The 22,046-nt window shown below is 52.3% G+C and overlaps 1 protein-coding gene across 3 annotated transcripts in view; it reads right to left on the reverse strand.

The window, feature by feature from the left end:
• Nucleotides 1-22,046, reverse strand: part of OPCML (opioid binding protein/cell adhesion molecule like) — a 1,026,659-nt gene that overhangs the window by 40,521 nt on the left and 964,092 nt on the right. The gene's annotated exons all lie outside the window — the stretch shown is intronic.

The following is a 22,046-nucleotide window of genomic DNA, read 5'->3' on the forward strand; positions in this document are numbered from 1 at the left end:
ATGAGGAGAGATTAACAAGACTGGGACTTTTCAGATTGGAAATAACTAAAGGGTGGGGGGATACATTAGGGCTGTGTCTAGACTGGCCAGTTTTTCCAGAAAATCAGCCGCTTTTCTGGAAAAACTTGCCAGCTGTCTACACTGGCCACTTGAATTTCCACAAAAGCACTGACTTCCTACTGTAAGAAATCAGTGCTTCTTGCGGAAATACTATGCTGCTCCCGTTCGGGCAAAAGTCTTTTTACGCAAAACTTTTGCACAAAAGGGCCAGTGTAGACAGCTCAGCTTTGTTTTCTGCAAAAAAGCCCCGATCGCAAAAATGGCCATCGGGGCTTTTTTGCGGAAAAGCGCGTCTAGATTGGCACGGACGCTTTTCCACAGAAAGTACTTTTGCAGAAAGCGTCCATGCCAATCTAGACGCTCTGTTCCGAAAATGCTTTTAACGTAAAACTTTTCCATTAAAAGCATTTCTGGAAAATCATGCCAGCCTAGAAGTCTAGAAAATCATGAATGGCATGGAAAAATGAGTGTGGTTATTCTTGTGGAAAAATAGAATAGGAAATGTTATTTATTCCCTCACTAACGTAACACAAGAAGCTGACCCAATTAAATTTATAGGCAGCAGATTTAAAAGAAACAAAATAAGTGACAGGATGGATCATGATGATTGCCTCCTCTGTGTATTCCTTCTGAAGCACCTGGCATTGGCCACTATTGGAAGACAGGATACAGGGCTAGAACGACCTTTGGTCCGACCCTGTATGGCCATCCTGATGCTTGTATATAGATCTAAAATATATCTGCCCCCTTGTTGTAACCCACTAGACCCCACTCCCCTTCCAGAGCTGAGAAAGTCCAGCAGTCCTGACAGGATCTGTCTCTCTAAACAGAGTTACTAACCAAGTAAGAACATACTTTACAATGTTAAGGCTAACCAGTGTCCTTTAAGTAACTTGCCACAAGATGTCAGAATATAATATTTATTAAATTTTCTTTCTTTGATATAGGAATTGAATGCAGTGCTCCTGTCAGCTAACTGCTAAGCTGTCTGCCAAAAAAAAGTAGAGTTTTCCAGTTCCTTAGTAGCCCCTGGATAGAGGTGATGTCTGTGTGTGGGGGGACGGGGGAGCCGTGGATGGGGTTGGTCCCCCCCTGCATTTGGTGGGATTAGCCTCCGCCCCAAAAGCCTGCCCTAGTTTAACCTATAAGGATCAAACCATGAGCAAGTGCTGCACAGTCATTTTCATATGCTGGAACCAAAAAAGAAGAAGAAAAACCACAACACTGCGCACAGGAATCACTGCCGAACAACACTTCCAGCACATCTTGCTGATATTATCCAGGAATTGCAAGTGTTTCAAGCCAGGAAATAACAACGTTGACTGCAAAAGCCTCCTTGCTTGGCAGACAAAACTGTCCCTTGCGAGGGAAATTCATAGAGAGCGTGGGGTGGAGACGACAGAGTGGGACGACGAACAAGTAATGACCGGGTAGCGGGAGGGGGGGGGGGGGAAATGAAGCGGATAAGTGACGACGACACTTTGTTAGTGAGTCTTTTCTGTAATGATCCCATAATCCTGGGGTCTTTATGGACCCGGCCTATCCGCCCGGCGATCTCTATAAAAGATGATTGGGAGTAAAAGAAAATAGATTCGACGAGCCGGTGACAGACAAACATAAATAACCCAGGTGATTTCTTTCGGTGGAGAAGGGGCCTTGGGAAGAGATAAGCCCAGCTCGCTACATTAGAGAGATAAGGATCTACACGGATACAAATGGGTGCTCTCAGACGAGCCTGCGTGACAGACATGGAGCCATCAATCATGGGGGGGCGTGCTGGAGAGGGGATCAGCGGCAGCCGAGCGGCCGGCATGCACCAGGTCACTTGCCAGACCCTGCGTCCGGCGGCAGAACAGGCACGTGGGGTCTCTAAGGCAGCGATTCCCGACTTTTTTGATGCCAGGGACCGGCAAACCCATTCACAAACTTTTGGCAGACCGGCAACTTTTTATATGCATATTTGTATATTAATTATGCAAATAATTAATATGCAAATATGGCAATAGTTTTACCAGCCAGCCAAAAGCTCTGGCTTTCAGAGCTCTTCACCCCTCCACTACCCCCCCCGTGCCAGCCACTGACTCCAGAGTTCCCTGCACCCAACCCCCCCCATGCCAGTCTCCCCTTACAGCCCTCCCACCAGATCCCCCAGTGCCAGCCCTAACCCCTAGAGCCCCCCACCCCTCCACTACCGCCCGTGCCAGCCACTGACTCCAGAGTTCCCTGCACCCAACCCCCCCCCGTGCCAGTGTCCTGTGCCAGCCTCCTGTTTCCAGAGCTCCGTTGCACCCAAGCCCCCCAGAGTCTCACTCCAGTCCCAGCCCCCAATATTAGCCCTGTCTCCAGAGCCCCACAGTGCCAGCTCCCCACCCTGGATGTCCCAGTGCCCCCCAGGCTCGGCAGTGTCTGCGGCAGGGACGGGAGCACATTTCTGGTGGCTCGAGAGTTCCTCCCCAGGCTGTTAACAGTCGGGGCCTAGAGGCGCAGGGTCACTCAGCCTGTGCATGTCTCGGGCTCGTAGCACCTACCCAATAGCCGGGTGCTACTAGCCCCCCGACACCTGCTGGTTTGAGTCATGGAGCCCGGCTCTCCCACTCAACTCCGACCAGTGCGGCTGGGAAAGGGCCAGACACGTGGTACAGTCCAGAGCTGGCAGGAGAGACCCCGTGGAAATTGTGGACACCCAGCGTGGCTCCCCAGCGCCTCTAACCTGATCCTCCTCCTTGGTATCGATAAAGGCCGGGACGCTCACGGCTGCGAAGGCTCCGCCCCTCGGTCCCGAATACGCCGCCCACAACGGAAAGGATACGGGGCAGCCGCTCGCCACGCAGCCCTGCCGGGTGGCTGCCACCAGAGCTGGAACTAGGGCTGTGGTGAGGCTGCCCCAGTAGCACAGCCTCACGGCGGGCCGGCGCCAGCCTAGAACACAGAGCAGCCCGCAGCACCGCTCACCATGGGAGGAGAATGTGTAGTGCACACGCAGGCGCGCACCTCATGGGCCACAGCTCTCCTCAGAGGACAGGGCTCATTAGCAGCTGGGGGCATGGCCTGGCAGAGTGCCGCAGCCCGGCAGGCAGAGGTCCACGGACCGGTGGGTGGGAACCGCTGCTCTACGGGAGACATGCTGCTTGGCTCTTCCCAGCCTCCCTGAGAATAAACAGGCCACTCCCCGATGCCCTTCGGCAAGAGGGTCTCCAGGATGAAGACAGACCCTGTAGTATGATGGGAAGAGGGAAGCACAGAGCCAACGGGCTGCAGCACTTCCTTAGAGCAGGGCTTTTCATGGCGCCCCACCACTGGGGGCTGGAATGTCGGGCACTGAGTGTCGGTGCTGCAGGGGGGTCAGGTGAGCAGTGGGGGGCTAAGGCAGCTCCCCATCTCTCCTGGCACCACAGACTGTGCTGCATCCCAGAAGCAGCCGGCAGCAGGCCCAGCACCTCATAGACTCATAGACTTTAAGGTCAGAAGGGACCATTATGATCATCTAGTCTGACCCCCTGCACAGTGCAGGCCACAGAATCTCACCCACCCCTCTTAGAATAATCCTCTCACCTATATCTCAGGTATTGAAGCCTTCAAATACTTTGAAGGCCCCAAGATGCAGAGAACCCTCCAGCTGTGATCTGCACCCCATGCTACAGAGGAAGGCGAAAAACCTCCAGGGCCTCTGCCAATCTACCCTGGGGGAAAATTCCTTCCCGACCCCAAATATGGCGATCAGCTGAATCCTGAGCATGTGGGCAAGACTCATCAGCCAGACACCCAGAAAGTTCTCTAGTAACTCCTATCATCTCTCCATTGATCTATTTCCCACTGATAATGAACGGTCAATTAGTTACCAAGATCATGTTATCTCATCAAACCATCCCCTTCATAAACCCATCTAGCTTAATCCTAGGTGGGGAGGGGGAGGAGCACACAGGGCTCCATGCGCTGCCCCTGCCCCAAGCACTAGCTCTGTATTCCCAGTGGCTGCTCCTGGGAGCAGGAGAGGAAGGAAGCTGCCTTAGCCTGCCTACTGCACCATGACTGGGAGCCGCTCATGGTAAGCCCCTCCTGCCCAAGCCCTGCCCCCCCAAGCTGGAGCTCCCTCCTACACCCCGAAGCTCCCCTCCCCAGGCCCATCCTAGAACCCCCCCTCTAGTCAGAATACGTTGGGCCGCAGTATCAACAATTTTCTTCAACTGGGTCATGAGAACATACGCTGGACAACCACTGGCTGAGACCGTTCGCACGGACGGCCATGCTGGGTCGGACCAAAGGCCCACAGTGCTCGGTACCGTGTCTCCCATCAGTGGGTGCTGCTAGGAGATCCTGGACCAATGAGCAGAACGGGGCAATCATGAAGCCCCCCCCCGATGGGGAGGCCCAGCCTCGGGCACTCCCCATCACTCAGCACTTGCTGGAGCCAAATGGGGCTTTCACGCCCCGCTCTGGAGAGCCCAGGTTGTTGTCTCCCGGAGCTCCGGCTGCTAGGATACCTGAGGTGAAGTGACATGACAAGGGAGATGCCTTGGAAGGGAGGGACACAGAGCCCTAAAAGGGACCAGGAGGTGAAGAAGGAGGCTGAGGTGAGTAGGAAAGGCAGAGGCTGTGGGGGAAGAGGGATCTGAAAAAAGGCCGGGGGGGGGGGCCCTCCAAGCTACCAGCCATCTTCCCCCAGCATCCCCCCCTCCCGAGAATTTAATTGCTGCGATGGAGGAGCGGATTCCTCCCACTCGTTAAGTGCGGGGACGGGCAGCGCAGTGCATTTCATCCTTGGAGCCGCCGCCACGCCGGAGTTAATGAAAAGTGTGATAAACCCCCAGTTTCATTCTGCCTTAATTAGTCCCCATGATTGGATTGTGCTGACGTCGGCCTGGTTTGGAGAAAGCGCCCCGGGGTCAGCATCTAGCTGGCTGGCGGAGCGGGAGGAGGCCGTTTGTCCAGGGTTGGGAGGGACTCTGACTGCAGCGGCTGTGACAGGGCTTTGCAGGATCGCTCTCCCCCCCCCCCCCCCGGCTCCTGCTCACTAACTCCCCCCACAGCCTCCTGCTGCCGCGCAGGTGCTGGGCTCGGTGTCTTTCCCCAGAGCTGCAGGGCAACCCTAAGGCAACGTGCGAATGTGCCAGGAGTTCTTCCTGCGCAGACGAGGAGAGATGCGGGCACAGGACACACAAGACTCTGCTCCCCCCATTCCTTTGTCTCACCCAGCCCTCCATTCCAGACACGCAGGGGCACACGTGGCCACAGCTGGTCACCCATCCCCTGGGCCATGCAAGCATCCCTGGAAGGTCAACACAGCCGAGACCTGGAGGGGACAGGGCCTTTCATTCTCATGGAGAACCCAGTGCCGGGGATCCAGGAGCTCTACCAAGGCGGGATGGAGGGAGGCCATTGCCCCAGCTGTGTGGGGCTGGGTGGGGAGCAGGCAGGTCCCGGTCAAGCAGGCAGGTACCAGTAACTTGTTTAGATTGCAGCTCTTTGAGCCAGGACCCATCTTTCTGTGCTGTTTGTACAGCGCCTAGCACAACGGGACCAATACAAACAGGAAGCGCGATTAATAAAATGCCCTGCAGGTTGAAAGCAACGTCTTCAACTCCGCCTGGTGGCAGCCACCAGGCAGATCCAGTAGGTGCTTTAAACACGGGCATGCCTGGAGGAGAGGGAAGGTTTGTTTTCCATTAACCGAAGGGTGACCCTAGTTCTTTCCCGTGGGTAGAACAGACGACTATGAACAAAGGTTCCTGCGTTCTAGCTCCAGCCCTCGGCCGCTGTGGGCTGAGGTCAGTGGCGTAACCTCTCTGGAGACAGTTCCTTCCTCGGGCGCGCTCCGAGCTCTCACTCACCCATGTGTTGTAGCGATTCAATGAGGCCCTTTGAGACGCTAGAAGGCAACGGGCAACATAACTGCAAAGTCCTCTTGGCAAAGCAGCCCGATTAATGACATCGGCCTGACCTTTCCCGCCAGCCACATGGACACCGGCGACAGCTCCAGACATTCGAGCCCAGATGCCGCACAGTGCGAGGAAAGGCAGCTGGGGGGAGACGAACATCCTGACTGACAGGCCGAGATGGCAGCAGGGCCTTGCAAACCCAAGAGGTCTGCTGGCACGGTCTGGCTGCGAGGGTTGCTGAAAGCCTGGGGTTATTACCATAGGAGGCAGGATTGAAAGTGGCAGCTCTACTGCCTGCAACCCCATCCCCCCGTCCTTCTAACACTAACCAAAACTGATGGGGCTAAGTTGCCCTCCGTTAGACCAGGACAACGCCACTGAAGCAACCTCAGCACAAGCGAAGGGGGAGTTTGCCCACCCAAACTCAGCCAGCCTTCCCTGCGATTCAAGCAAAACCTCCAATGAGTTTTCAGGGGCCAATTCCGGTTAGTTGGTCCAAAGTCTGCACCCCGTAGATGGAAATAATCGCACCAAGCAGGTTTGGAACAGGAGGCACCTGCTCTCATCAGCGGCTACGTCTAGACTGCAGGCTTCTTTCGGAAGAAGCTTTTCCGGACGAGATCTTCCGGAAAAGCTTATTTCGAAAGAGACGTCCACACAGCAAAAGTGCAAAGAAAAAGCGATGTGCTTTTTTGAAAAATAGCGTCCACATTGATTGGATGCTATCTCGCATTTCAGTTGTGATTAGTCTGGACGGAATGGCCACCAGGGCACCTGTGTTATATCCTGGAGGCCTCTTCTTTCAAAAGAACCCCCTCTTCTGTGTCCACACACACCTCTTTCCGAAAAAGCTTTGACTTTCTGTCAAAGAACTCAGTGGCAGTGTGGACACAAGTAGTTTTTCTGGAAAAATGGCTGTTTTTCTGGAAAAACGCTGCAGTGTAGATGCACCCAGCATGAGAGAGGTGGACAAGGAGAACAAAAGGCAGAGTATGTTTCTGCCTTTGCAGGAATGGAAATGGGATTTGTCATAATTAGACTAACTGAAGTGTAGGAGCATAAGCTTTCGTGGGCAAAGACCCACTTCGTCAGATGCATGACATGCATCTGACGAAGTGGGTCTTTGCCCACGAAAGCTTATGCTCCTACACTTCAGTTAGTCTATAAGGTGCCACAGGACTCCTCGTCGCTTTTGCAGATTCAGACTAAGACGGCGACCCCTCTGATACTTGTCATAATTAGAGAGGGCACTGGACTCTGATTCCTTATCGGAGCAAGCCAAACCTTCAGGGCACTCTGGATCTGCACCAGATTCCAACCGGCACTGCCGGCTGGCTCTCCATGGTGGAGCAACCCTGAATCCTGTTTCCTAAGAGTCCTGGAGCTTAAGGGGCCATTTGGATCCTGATCTTGAGTCGGCAGCTTGTGACCCTTCTTGGCTCAAACGTTTTGGAAGATGCAGAACTTTGTGGGAAAGCTTGGTGGGGTCACAACTAATGGGCAGACGTTACCCCCGGCGATGCACCAGTGGGTTAGAGCCCATCTCCTTCACCTCTAGAAATACAGGCCTGTACCACTGGAGCTAAGAGAGTTCCCTTAGCACCTGTGGTCCCTCCTCTCTGTGGGGCAGCCACAAAAGAGGCAGTATCATGAACACACGCAAAGCCACGATGACAGGTAACACGGCTCATTCCAGGAGATAGCAAGGTGTGCTGCTCAGCTCAGAACATACCCTTTGCATGAGTCTGTAAGAGGGAGGCACTTGCCTCCCACAAACACACCTCCCACCTCTGGCCAAGTGTGCATGCCTGGACTCTCCTGTTCAAAGGCTTCTTCAGCAACTCAGACCACCGGCCGAGTCGCAGCCCTCTGTGTGCAAATCAAACAAACCCCTTCCAGGGTACACGTCTACCAAGGGCTCATCTCGGTGCCCTCGGGAACGTCCCTCTGAATCTGATTCCTCTCTAAAGAGAGCGGCGCTCCTATGGCTTCCTCTCCTGGAGGCAGCATTCTCACCCTTACCTCAGAGTGCCAACACAGGCCATCGGTCTCCCATGAGCTCTCCACACAGAGCTGGCCACGGTTCGGCTACTCTCTCAGCCAGCCAGTCACCCGGGCTGCACAGCTTGAGGTCTGCAGAGGAAGGGACTGCTGTGCTCTGTCTGAGCTCCTTTTATAGGCCCTTCCTGGGCCCTGATTGGCCACTTCTCCTGCAACCACTCTAGCCTGCTTGGAGGACTTCTCTTTAGTCTCTCTGGGGCAGGATGTGGCAGGACCATAAGGCCTCCAGGAGGAGCCCTCAAGGTCTGCTCCACCCATTACAGAGTCCCTACGTGTATACCCTACCCAACTGTACGAGTTCCCTTTTAGAATAATTAATAGCGGCTTTATCCATCACATCTGGCTAATAGCAGGTTCTCTGCCTCCAAACCCATATGGCAAAAAGGATTTTCTTCAGGAGAGTTCCAAGCAGTGCTGAGCACATCCATCTCCTCCCAATCTCACAGATTTTTTTTTATTGGAGACACTTTGACAGGGCAGGATTATCTGTCTGCACGTAGCCCTGGCGGTATGATGATAATGATGCTAATTAAACACATTCATTAATATCTTTAAATTACCTGTATTAGCTTCCAGGCAAAACACCCACTAACAGTGGCAGCAGCATTGGCACATTCGCATCAGCTAGTGACATTATGTTCATTAGAACACCCCAGAGTGATTGTGTCCCCAAACGAGAGCACAATCTGCAGGAGACTGGCCTGGTGGCAGAACCTGGGGCTGCCGTGCTCACAGGATGATGTTATACAAGCTTCCAAGACCCAATCTCTTCTTTTTAATAAGCTATACCTATCTCATAGGGCCAGAAGGGACCTTGAGAGGTCATGGAGTCCAGTCCCCTGCCCTCAGAGCAGGACCATGTACCACCCCTGACAGATTTGCCTCAGATCCCTAAATGACCCCCTCAAGAATTGAACTCACAACCCTGGGTTTAGCAGGCCAATGCTCAAGCCACTGAGCTATCCCTCCTGCCTCTTACTAACATCACTCCCCGCTCATTCCTGAACCAACACTGCCTCTGACCTGAGTGTGTAAGTCAGGAACTCCCACCCCTCCTAGCACATGAGGAGATTGCTCTTTCCTATTCCTTCCGGCTCATCTCACTCCTAACGCTCCAAATCTCTGGTCCTCACGCCACTCTGCTTATTGCTGCCAGTCCCCACCCTTCGCCATTCCAACTCTCTACCTCACACAGGCTACGTCTACACTGCACGCTTATTAAGTTATTCCAAAATAGTTATTCCGAAATAGCACGTCTACACTGCAGGGAAGCCTCAAAATGAGTCCGAGGCAGCTTCCCTAACGTAGACGTGCTATCTCGATTTAGAGCCCCGGGAGGCACAGGGGAAGAATAACTTAGAATGGCCCCGCTGAGGGGCTATTTCGAAATAGCAGCAATGGAGCGTCTACACACGCCTCATTTCGAAATAGCTATTTCGGAATAGACATTATGCCTCATAGAATGAGGTTTAAAATTTTCGGAATAAGCCACCTGTTATTTTGAAATTATTTCGAAATAACGGAATGGCTGTGTAGCTGCTCGCATTGTTATTTCGAAATAATGCTAATTATCTCGAAATAATGGTGCAGTGTAGATTCACCCACAGTGTTATGGATGCTGTTCAATCCTGAACCCCAATTCTCCACCCATTTCGAGTCCAAGGAGTCCAAAAAGTAGCAGAGGAGACAGACGGGAGAAAGAGAGTCAAGGGGTGAGAAGTGGCCAGGAGGAAAAGGCTGAGCAGACTTCTGATTTTCCTGCATCTGCTTCCATTTGGGGAGTTCCCCCTGGCAGCAGGCACTAATACTTACAGCAGGGCCAGGGCTTCTCGCGGGGCATAGCCTACTCATGGTCATCCATCAGGTGCAAGGAAGATTGAGCTCTGTAGCTCCCAGCACCTGCTACACTGCCTGCCTGTCTCTACAGGTGTTCTGTGGCTTTGCTCACTGTCCAGTCCCGCCATGCAAATCCTTCAAGGGGGCCCCCTGTGCCTTCCCTGTCTGGGCTAAACTCCCTCTCTGGAATTGAATCAGCTGGGATTCTTCTGAACTCCTACCACTAACTACAGCCAGCAACCGGCCTTGGCCCAGCCTGGTTCCTTTGGCTGCAGCCCAGGTCACACCCCCAACACCTCCGGCTCCAGACAGGAGCTGTTTTCGCCAGCAGCAGGCAGTTCCTTTTATTTTGGCCTTCTGGGCCTTGATTGGCTGTTGCTGGATCTCTGCCCTTCTAGCGGCTGGAGGACCAGATCTCAATGGTTCCCACTCCAGATGGCTGCAGCCAGGGTAGCTTTCCAAGCAATCCTTCCACTTTAAGATGTGATGCTCTTTTCCTGTCAGGGTAATGCTTTTTGGGGCAGCAGGGCCTTCAAGGCAACCTGGCACATTCCATCATAAGGAATCTTCCTGTAATGGTACCCAGGTTGCCTATATAGGAGAGGACCCTTGATATGAGACTGGCACAGGGATGCTACTTAGCCCCACACGCAGACTCTCCACCCCTTACTACCCCAGCAGGGCCCAATCTGGTACCTGCAAAGTATGCAGCGGCACCACTGTGGAGGCAGTTTGGACTCAGGTGACATGGCCTGGGACTCATGGCTTTATCACAGGCCTGTTCCTTGACCGTGGTCACATAATGTCGCTGTTCCGTGCCTCAGTTTCCCCATCTGTAATTTGTGGCACTGAAACATTTTAATAGTGGGGGGGGGGGGGGTCTGAAAGCCAGTCCCCTTACTCCTGACTCCCGCCCCCTCCCCAGAGCTGGGGCTGGGAGCAGAGATTTATCTCCAGGCTGGGGAAGGAAGGCTGGACAGGGGTGAAGGGACTGAGAATGGGGCCACAGCTGGGGGCAGATACAGGGCAAGGAGCAGAGCCAGCACCCCGGGCATGGAGCCGGTAGCTAGGACCTGGGGGCAGTATCACCGAGGATAACTTTCCTTGGTAAAGTGCTTGAAGAAGCCCTAAGTGTCACTATTATTGGACTCCAGGAAGACTTGCAATTTCCTACAGAGCCCATGTTTCAGCTGCACCCAGGCTACCCTAGGCCCTCCAGCCCACATCCAATTAATTACCCCGGAGTCAGCTAACGATTCTCGTCTTCCCAAATCCTTTGCAAACAAGCCTCTTGCTCTCCAGTTAGGAGGAAGACAGGCAGGCGCAGAGCAGCACGCTTTAACAAATCAGAAGGCAATTCATTTTCAGAAGAAAACAAGTGATATTTACATTATTAAATCACAATTACAAAGCAAATCAGCTGCAGAAAAAGGGAGCCCATTTTCATCAATTATTACTGAACTGAACGTAATTTTTCAATCAGAGGCGGATTGTAAATGGAGGCCTCAATGCAGCCAGAACTCTTTTATCATCATATTTACTAATCAGGTATTAACTTCTCGGAATTACCAATGACATTGTGAGAAAGGAAGCAAGGGAGGAATGGGGGGAGGGGAGAGGGGGGAGGGAGGGGAAGAAAGATGCACTTGTGCTAATTACAGAAAGTGAAATTAGGCGTTGTGAGCAATTCATTGCCAGGACACTGAAACACCGTTTCATAGATTGGAATTAAATGGGCTTTGACTTCCCTCCAGCAGTTTTTCCCTTCTCGAAAATCAATTGTTTCTAGTTTGTTCACAAGTAGTGTGGTGGCGGGGAGGTGAAGACATCCTTTCCTGCTAAATACAACAGTGATGGGCCCGCGACGGAGACAGGAGAGACCAGGTGAGCGCCAGAAGACAGACCGGATCGGGAGACCGACAAGACAGACAATAATCATGCCGGAATCACATCCCTGCAGGGATAGTGGGAAGAAGGATAGTGCCGTGGGCTAAGACTTAGGAGAGGATGGTTCAATTCCCAGCTATGCCACACGCTGCGTAATTTTCGGCAAGTCACTTAATCTATGTCTGAACTTCCCAGCTGCCAGACAGGGCTATTAATACACCCTTGCTCCCACCTTCTGTCTTGTCTATTCTGATTATGAGCTCTTGGGGGCAGGGGAGTCTGGTCTTAGCAACGGCCCCGGGGCACGGATATAATCTATAATAAGATGCTGCGATAGTCACTCAGAAGCCCAGGATGTCTGATGGCTCAGTGTGAAGCGAAGGAAGCAGCCACAAACAGGGCGGAGAGCTCTTTGTTCAGAATATCCTCAGGTTCAATCCTCACTGGGCCTTGCAGTCTGTTTCCAGCCTATTTTTAACTTCTCTGCCATTCTGTGAATGATGCCCATGCATGATACGATTACAGTCAGGCATACATCGATACCACGCCAAGAATCCTAGCCCATTGTGAGATCGGCGGTCCCTCAGCCAATCACGACCCTTAACCTACAGCTAATTTGCATGCTACAATGCCATTGGCTGTAGGAGTGAAACTGCACAGAGGGGGGATTCTTTGGGGGTATGAGATGGGGATATGAGAATGGCACAGGGATGCTACTTAGCCCCACACGCAGATGCACAAGGAGACTGCACCCCTTACGACCCAGGCCCAATCTGGTACCTGCAAAGTATGCAGCGGCACCACTGTGGAGGTAGTTTGGACTCAGGTGACATGGCCTGGGACTCATGGCTTTATCACAGGCCTGTTCCAAGGAAATATCGTTTCCAGCTTCTAGCACAGAGGACCTGGGATATTTTCGGGCAGGTCCCCTGCTGCTGCTCAGGAGCCCAAAGCAGATGGAAAGGGGTGAAGCCGAAGCAGATGGAAAGTTTTGCTTTGTGCTTCCCCACTCCTAAGGCCATCGTGTATGGAACCAGTTCCCTCCAAACTGAAGCCAAAGAGCTGCTCTTCCTTACAGAGGCAGCAAGGACTTAATGCCAGAGCCAGTCTCGACAGAGCAGTGGGGCGCGCCGTCCACTCCCTGTCCATGCTAGTAGCAGGGAGTTTCTAACTCAGCTCAGCAGGAAGATCTACCTCTCAGGTCAAATTCTGCCAGTGGCGCAACACCCACCTTAATGTACAGCCTGTTCCGTTGAAACGGGTCAACCCAGCTCGGCGCTGACAGACTCTGCCCAATGCAGCTGTGGGCCTGGTCTGTGGCACAGGCTGGCATGAAGTGGAGCAGTAGGGCAGTGGAGAGGGTTGCACCATACTCCCATCTGGCACTGCTCATTGCTGAAATGTTTAGACTGAGAAATAAATGGGGATACTTTGACAAGAGGGGCTGTTGGCCTGGCTCTCTGGCTTCACCGACACGGGCACTATGGTTGTCAGCCTCGTGCACAGACTGTAAGTACAATGGAGCCTCCGTCCTCTGAGTTAAAGGAGCAATCCCTCACATTCAGCACCTGGGAGTGGACATATTCCATCCAGCAGGGGGCAGCAGCAGGTTGCACCGTTTTAAGCGCTGCATCTGTTTTCAGAGCAGAGATTTGATTATTATGATGCATTATTTGGGGCCAGGCACCCAGCTGCAGCTCTGCCAGCCCTTTCCGCAGATCCCGGCTGCCCCAGGCACCAGCGGGCACAGCACTCCTGCAGTTTGGAAGCTGAAGCTCCAGCATGCCACAGCAAAGCTCCCAGATTTTCCAAAAGCCCCTCCCTTCTGGATACTCTAAAATGTGGTGGATGGGGGCTGGGATGACAGGACAACAATAAAGGGGAAGGGGAGATGGGGCACAGAAGATTTAAGGGCTGCGTGAAAGGAGGAGGGTGTCCGAGAGAATGGAGGAAGCGGAGAGAGCAGGTTCATACCCAAAGTCCAAGGCAGTCCGGGTCCACGCACAGCTCTATCCATCCAGTCCAGAGGAAGCAACATACACTGGCACTACATAGGAGTGGTAAAGAGCTGCACTCACACCAGTGTAACTGTCCCGTTTCTAGCACTCAGCATGATCTCTTCCCTGCAAACTGATCAAAACTAGACCCCAACTCCTCCGTATCCTTCCTCACGCTGCCAGAGCCCCCGCATGATGGCACCTGGCTGGCCTTTCTAGAGGGATGCGCATGAGGCATCTGGACGCAGGAAAGGGCCCTCGCCCCTGCACAATCCAGGTGTGAAGTGGCTGGGGTTGCTCCGTCTCCATGGCACAGGGAACATGACGTGGTCTCATCCGAGTCCAGATCGCTTCCATTTCTACGCTTCGCTTTTCACAGGACGTTAACCCCTGCCCATCAGAGCTCCGCAACTACGCTAATGATTACCTGCCCTGATGAGATGGGGATTTCAAAGCACAGAGGAAGGCACCAGCTACAAAGGAATACACAGAGCCCTGCTCTTATGGCCACCTGTAATGTCTGAAGTCAATTGACTGCAAGGGCAAGATGCTAACTGGGTAGAATTTGAGATGGATGCCCTTTGTGTGGCCACAGAGGATGAAATTCACCCCGGCGTAGATGGTCAGAATTAGTCAAGCACCCAGCGTGCATAGGATTTGTGCTGGATCTCTGTGTAGGGATGAATTTAACCCAGCATAGATGAAGCCCAGTCCTGCAGCCCTTAAAAACACCCCCAAACATCCCCAAGTCAATTTCCTCCTGGAGGAGAGGAAGAACAATTGGGGAGGGGGGGGACATATATGAAGATAAGACAGGTGCCAATCACCCTGCTTAATGCACTGTGGGAAGGTGCTCGTGTACTTGGTGACGGATGCAGAGTTTGACTAGAATGAGTTGGGCAAAGCTCCTTTGGAAGCCTGAGGCAGAACGGCAAGACTGGAATCCAGCTCGTGGGGAAACCATGAAGAGGATGCACTAGTGGCTTCCAGGTCGACATGATTCCATTTCCCCTCCCATCCATTTCAGAGGGTTTGCACCAAGAGACTATCCACGCTAAAGGCACATCCAAATATCCCACAGTGATGCAAGCCCTAGTGTAGACAGGCCTCCGCTTTTACGCCTTGTGTTATCTGATCCTGCTCGGATAACTGATGTAGTGCTGAAAATGCTGAGGGATCACAGGGTGCGTCCACACTGCACCATAACGCAAAGTAAGATACACAATGTGAGCTGTGCAAATTGCGAGTCTTATTTCAATGCTATTCCGAAACGACCCTTACTCCTCGTGGAATGAGGTTAACAGGGGTGTCAGAATAGCGAGCCTGAAATAACGGGCTTGCTGTGAAGACACAGGACAGCTATTTTTGGATACTCCGCTATCCTGAAATAGCATTGCAGTGTAGATGCACCCTCACTGTTTTAGGAACGTCCAGTGGTGGTAACACAAGTGGGGCTGAAATTGAAACATTTCACTAGTTCAGATGTAGAACTCTCTTCCTTAAGGTCCTATAACTCATATTGTCCTCGGTCTCTGAGCTATGGACTGGCCTATAATAAATAAGTTACTGAATTAATGTAAACCAAGATAAGACTCACCTTAGGCAGGTGAGGTCTCTGCAGTTGGAGTCTGCGCTGGTGTAATTTAGAGTGGGGCAAAATAAATTGCTTCCCACTTAGTGTCAATTATGGTTTAGTGATACAGTGCACGGAGATCTGTATTGAGATGCACCAAGTTATTTAACAGAGAGGCTGTGTCTAGATTGGCCACTTTTTCCGGAAAAGCAATTGCTTTTCCGGAAAAACTTGCCAGCTGTCTACACTGGCAGCTTGAATTTCTGGAAAAGCACTGACGATCTCGTGTAAGATCGTCAGTGATTTTTCTGGAAATACTATGCTGCTCCCATTCAGGCAAAAGTCTTTTTCCGAAAGACTTTTGCACAAAAGGGCCAGTGTAGACAGCACAGTACTGTTTTCCACAAAAAAGCCCCGATCGCGAAAATGGCGAACGGGGCTTTTTTGCGGAAAAGCGCGTCTAGATTGGCCACGGACGCTTTTCCGGAAAAAGTGCTTTTCCGGAAAAGCGTCCTGCCAATCTATACGCGCTTTTCCAAAAATGCTTTTAACGGAAAACTTTTCTGTTAAAAGCATTTCCGGAAAATCATGCCAGTGTAGACGTAGCTAGAGGGTCACCAGAGACACTAATGAATTTGCCTGGTGGATGAATTTGGAACAATGAGGGAGAAATTTGAAAAGCTCTGTACTCCAGTCTCCAAAGCTGTCTGTCACCTGGGGACGAAACTCTGGGGAGCCAACGCCAACCAACCTTACTCACTCAAGGACACACAGAAAAATACACAGGTCTTTTGCAGCAGTGGAGGAAATAAAAGCGAGATCAAGCACCAAAACCTTGGGAATATTAATGCTCTAAGGAGGGAGTGTAGACTCTCAGGGCTGGAATGGAGTCCGTGGGAGGCCAGTTGGGGAAGGAGCATCTTTTCTATGGGGAAGTAAAGCTAATGGCTGTGTCTAGACTGGCAAGTTTTTCCGCAAAAGCAATAGCTTTTGCAGAAAAACTTGCCAGCTGTTTACACTGGCCGCTTGAATTTATGCAACACTGACGATCACATGTAAGAAATCAGTGCTTCTTGCGGAAATACTACGCTGCTCCCGTTCGGGCAAAAGTCAGATTTGTTTTGCGCAAAAAAGCCCCGATCGCAAAAATGGCGATCAGGGCTTTTTTGCGGAAAAGCGCATCTAGATTGGCACGGACGCTTTTCCGCAAAAAGTGCTTTTGTGGAAAACCGTCCGTGCCAATCTAGACGCTCTTTTCCGCAAATGCTTTTAACGGAAAACTTTTCCGTTAAAAGCATTTGTGGAAAATCATGCCAGTCTAGACATAGCCAATGAGTTTAGCCTCTGGAAGTTGTATCCAGTTCTGATCACTTGGCCACAAATTCTCAGCCGCCAGAGGGTCTAACCACGCAGCCGGCAGAGCCGGAAGGTGTGCCTGTTCAACGAAAATGCTCAGTGAAAATGCATGGTAATGGGACAACCCTGATGGAAGAGAAGTGACGGCTCCGAGGACTTTGCCAATTACGAACTGAGAGGGTTTCATTACAAAGAAATCATTCCAATATAGACAAGAGAGGCATCTGGACACCCACCAACTAGTCATCAAGCCAAAATCTGCTTGGGTCCCCCAGGCACCCAAGTACAACAGAGCAGTGCAAAAAATCTTAACTCTTAGTCTGGAACCTCACAGGCAGCAGATCTCAGAAGTGGAGGGAGGCAGGGACTTAGCAGACTGGGGCCTAGTGGAAGGTGCAGAGGACTCTTGGGCTATGTCTAGACTGCAGGCTTCTTTCGAAAGAGGCTCTTTCGAAAGAGGCTCTTTCGAAAGCATCTTTCGAAAGAGCCTCTTTCAAAAGATTGCGTCTAGACTGCAGGCGGATCTTTCGAAAGAGAAATCCGCTTTTTCGAAAGAGAGCACCCAGCGAGTCTGGATGCTCTCTTTCGAAGACGGCCTCTTTACATTGAAGAACGCCTTCTTTCGAAAGAGGAACTTTCGAAAGAAGGCGTTCTTCCTCGTGAAACGAGGTTTACCGCCATCGAAAGAAAAGCCGCGTTCTTTCGAAATAATTTCGAAAGAACGCGGCTTGAGTCTGGACGCAGGGGAAGTTTTTTCGGGAAAAGGCTACTTTTCCCGAAAAAACCCCTGAGTCTGGACACGGCCTTGGGGAGGCATTCTGTACAGCCCCGCGCCCTGTGTAGTTATTTACACCTGCGGGGAGTGAGGGACAGGGGTGTGTAAAGGCGTCATCGGAAGTGAGAGGGACAGAAGGCTTCTGATTTGGTGGCATTTGACACCTGTCTTGTAAGCGTTTCAATGATGCCGTGATGTGAAAGGCAGTGTGGAGTCAGACCCTCCGTCGAAGGCGGAGTGCGCACTGCAGACAGAGGTGCATTTCTCCCTGCAACAGTGAACATGAGACATCTTGATTTAAAATCCTAGGGGAGACAAGGCACAGCTGTTTTATTTTTCCCTTGATGTAGCTAGCTGAGGTGAAATCCCCTATGCCTTGTCTCCACAAGGATCATGCCATGAGACTGCTCTTTCCAGGCTGCTGTCGCAATGTAAGAACCCTCACGCCTCTTCCTGGAGCCAAGATGAAGCACAAGCTGTGCTGGGTTTAACCAAAGGTGTGTTTTTAAGCAGATTTTGTTAAACCGGCGAAAAGTCCTATATGGACATTCTTGATTCAATTTAAACCCAACTTCTATCAGTTCGACGTGGGTTGGTAAATTTCAGCTTTTCCCCCAGTTTAAGCCACTGCAACTTCTCTGGCCAGGCAAGGCCTCTTCGGGATGGGAGACTGACGTGCACTAGCAGTTTGTGAGAATGTGCCATGCTTCATGTCAGCCCCGCCCCTTCCGCCTGAGGCCCCGCCCCTTCTGCCTGAGGCCCCGCCCCTTCTGAGAGCATGAGCTGGTGCTCTCCCCACACACTTTGCCCAGCCGTCTGTGTAGACGCCCCAATTGTATCTACCCCATGTGGAAGGATGGAGCACAAGGAGTCAGATAGTTCAGGGAAAGAGACGAGGTTCTTCGACCAGGTTTGTCTGTCTGCTAATATCTCAGCCCTGGTCTACACTAGGACTTTATTTCAAAACAACCCCCTTGGTCGACTTTATAAGCGGAGCGTCCACACTACCAAGATGGTTATTTCGAAATGATGGGTCACGGAATTTGAAATCTCTGCTCCTGCTTTTCATCAGGAGAAACGCTAATTCCAAAATCATTATTTCAAAATAGCGTTGGTGTAGACGCGCTGGTGCTGCTATTTCGAAATAACGACTCTCCAGAGTAATTTGAACTAATTACTCCCCAGTGTTTCCCGGGGCTCTAAGTCGAGGTAGTGTGTCCACATTAACAGAGGCTTCCCCGCAGCGTGGACACGCTAGCTCGATTTTGTTACAGCGGGCATTATTAAGTCGAATTTACTCATTTCAAAATAGTTTCCTAGTGTTGACCAGGGCCGGATTAAGACATGGGCTAGCCAGGCAGCTGCCGGGGCGCCAACCTATGGGGGGCGCCTGATGGCAACTGTAAGGGGTGTGCAGCGCCCCTTATAGCTGCCATCAGGCGCCACGTGCCCGGCTCCCGGACTGCAGCAGCTCCCAGTGGCCACCCTGCAGCGGCCGTCCGGGGCGGGGGCCGCATTAACCCCTGCAGCGCTGGCCAGCAGCGCTCTTCCCCCCACGGCCACGGGGACCTGCACGGCCAGGTTCGGCCCGCCCCAGGCTGCACGCCAACGGCAGTAGCCGGGCTGGGGTGGGTCGGGCACATGCGTCCTGCCGCCGCCAGCTCCGCGTGCCCTCCCCCATGTGCCGGTGCAGGGGTGGGGCCATGCATGCACCCTCCTGCAACCTGGGGCGCAATTAAACTGTCTGCCCGGGGCGTCGTAATGGCTCGATCCAGCCCTGGTGTCGACGTGGCAGCAGCGAGTGGGCAAGTCCTCGGGAAAGATCTTCCCTGCCCACTGAAAGGGAAACCGAATACCCCCAACCGGCTAATCGCACCCCAGAATGTACCAAGCAAATCGGTGCTAGCAGCCAAGGGCTGGCTCTCAAGGCCAGTGACTCCTTGCTGAAACACTGCGATTGATACTCCCGCCAGAAATACCTACAGTGACTCCTTATAAAGCAGATTATTAATCAGCAAGCTGAACACTCTCCCATGGCAGCAAATATGCAGATGAGGGGAAACAGGTTTCTACCATAGTGATATAGATGAGCGGGAGTCTTCTGTGAGGAAGACAAATTGGGATAGTTTCAAGCAAGTAAGGCACAAAACAAGAGTGAAACATTCAGCCTCTATATAAACCTCCCCTGAGAAATCACTTCTCCCTTGCTGTAACCGATTCTTTTCCTTTCTCTCTCCCGCTCCTATTATTTTTCTCTCATTTAATTTTGTGACTAGGTTGTTTAGCCCTGGAAAAAAGCTCTCTCTTTTTTTTTTTAAGGTTGCTGAGCCCAATTCCACCAATCTATCCTGGATACATATTGGGCCCCGTCACTGCAATATCTGCCCACCTGACAAGCTTTTAGCAGCCTTATCCTCACCACACGGCTGTGAGGTAGGGGAGAGAGAGTGGTTCCATTTCAACCGAGGCGCGGAGAGACTAAGTGACGTCACCAAGTTCACATGGGCAGTCTGTGGCAGAGCATGGAACAACCCAAAAGTTGTCGGTTAGTGCCCTATTCACCGGAGCCTCCATTTTGTGCTCCCCCTTCTAATCTCACTCACTCCAGCGTCGTTCCACTGAACTTGAACCTCCTCCGCTTTGCGGGTGGGTGTCGCATTGCAAAGAGGCTGCGAAGGCACCCTGCATGCCGGCAGCTCTGTTTGACGCGCCCTTTGAATGGAGGCAAACGGCTACCGAAAAGGGGCAAGCAAGGGGAGACTCCGGCACCTTAATGCTAAGGGAGCAGCTCAGCTCAGGTCCGCCCAGAATTCACATGAGTGAAGCCGCATCGGTTCAATCAGGTCAGCGCCTCCGTGTCACACGGCAATGGGCATTCTCGCCGACCGTGGCAGCCAATGCATGCGGCTCCAGGCACTTCTCCGGGGGTAACTGCCAGCGACCTGGCTGGGTCAGAGCAGAGCAGAGCTGAGTGGCAGCCGTGCCCGTCACACCGACGCATAGACACGTGTAGCGCCAGCGGTACAATATCTTCGCTGTGGATCCCGTCAGTCACGTCTGCCATTCGGGGAGGGCGGAGGGGGGGACGATATAACTTCCACACACCAGGAACCCTCCCCCTGGAAGAAAGCTCCTGACCTTCCCACTGACAGCCTCCAGGAGGATCCCGAGCCATCCGGAGGAGAGCTCAACAAAACAGCAGGACTCAGCCGAGAGCTTCAGAAAATGAGGGCCTGGATTCTGCCAGGGGCTGGGCACAGAGCAGCAGTACCTGGCCAAACTGGACCCCTTCATACGCCCCATAGAATTATAGAACCATAGATCTGGAAGAGACCTCAGAAGGTCAAGTCCAGCCCCCTGCTCTAGGCAGGACCAATTCCAACTAAATCAACCCAGCCTGGGCTTTGTCAAGCTGAGACTTAAACACCTCTAGGGATGGAGACTCCACTACTTCCCTAGGTAACCCAGCCCAGTGCTTCACCGCCCTTCATGCACCAGAACAGCGGCAGGCAGCCCCGTGGGACCGTCACCCCCAAACGCAAACCGGCCTGAAGCAAACCCTATTGGTTTTCTTTTTTGGCTCTTTTCCGCCTTGGCATGGGCTTGCCTTTCCACAGAGTACTGTTACCAAGGTGGCTTGTCCCTCCAAGTTTGTGTCTAGACTGGCAAGTTTTTCTGGAAAATCAGTCGCTTTTCCAGAAAAACTTGCCAGCTGTCTACACTGGCCACTTGAATTTCTGCAAAAGCACTGACTTCCTACTGTAAGAAATCAGTGCTTTTTGCGGAAATACTATGCTGCTCCTGTTCGGGCAAAAGGCCCTTTTGCGCAAAAGCTTTTGCACAAAAGGGCCAGTGTAGACAGCTGAGATTTGTTTTCCGCAAAAAAGCCCCAATCGCGAAAATGGCGATCGGGGCTTTTTTGCACAAAAACGCGTCTAGATTGGCACAGACGCTTTTCTGCTAAAAGTGCTTTTGTGGAAAAACATCCGTGCCAATCTAGACGCTCTGTTCCGAAAATGCTTTTAACGGAAAACTTTTCCGTTAAAAGCATTTCCGGAAAATCATGCCAGTCTAGCCGCAGCCCCAGGGAACTAACACCACCAACCCCGCTTTGAGGGAAGGCTCCGTTGAGAACAGCCTCCTAGTTTGCAAGGGGTCAGGACACGACCCAGTGAGCACCCAAGTTCTACCGAGGCTGAAAGCAGATCAGCTGGGGTGGAGACATGCCTGGAGGAAGGGATCCCTGGATGAAGAAGGGCAGAGCGTGTGGCAGAGCCCACTCTGGATAAGGAGCAGGAAGTACTGGAAACCAGACATGTCTGGCTCTCAAGGGATTTACCAACCCCAGATGCTTGGAGAAGCCGCAAAAATTCGAGGAACCGTTTGGGGTTTTCCCGTCCCTCACTGAACATCAGCAGGCTGGTGGAGAGAGACCAATTCAGAATGTCTCCATCTTGCATCCAGGAAGCTCTTCCCTGAGGCGTGGAAGCAGATTCTGATCTCCTTTCCAGCGGCCTGACTTGGGATTGGCATCGGCCGCACGGAGCCCAAACGCTGTCTTACTGACAGCCAGTCTCCCTGCCGCATGGCACACGAGGACACAGCTTCAATTGCCATGCCTCATA

Source organism: Pelodiscus sinensis, chromosome 26, assembly GCF_049634645.1.
Source record: "Pelodiscus sinensis isolate JC-2024 chromosome 26, ASM4963464v1, whole genome shotgun sequence".
Lineage (NCBI taxonomy): Eukaryota > Metazoa > Chordata > Testudines > Trionychidae > Pelodiscus > Pelodiscus sinensis.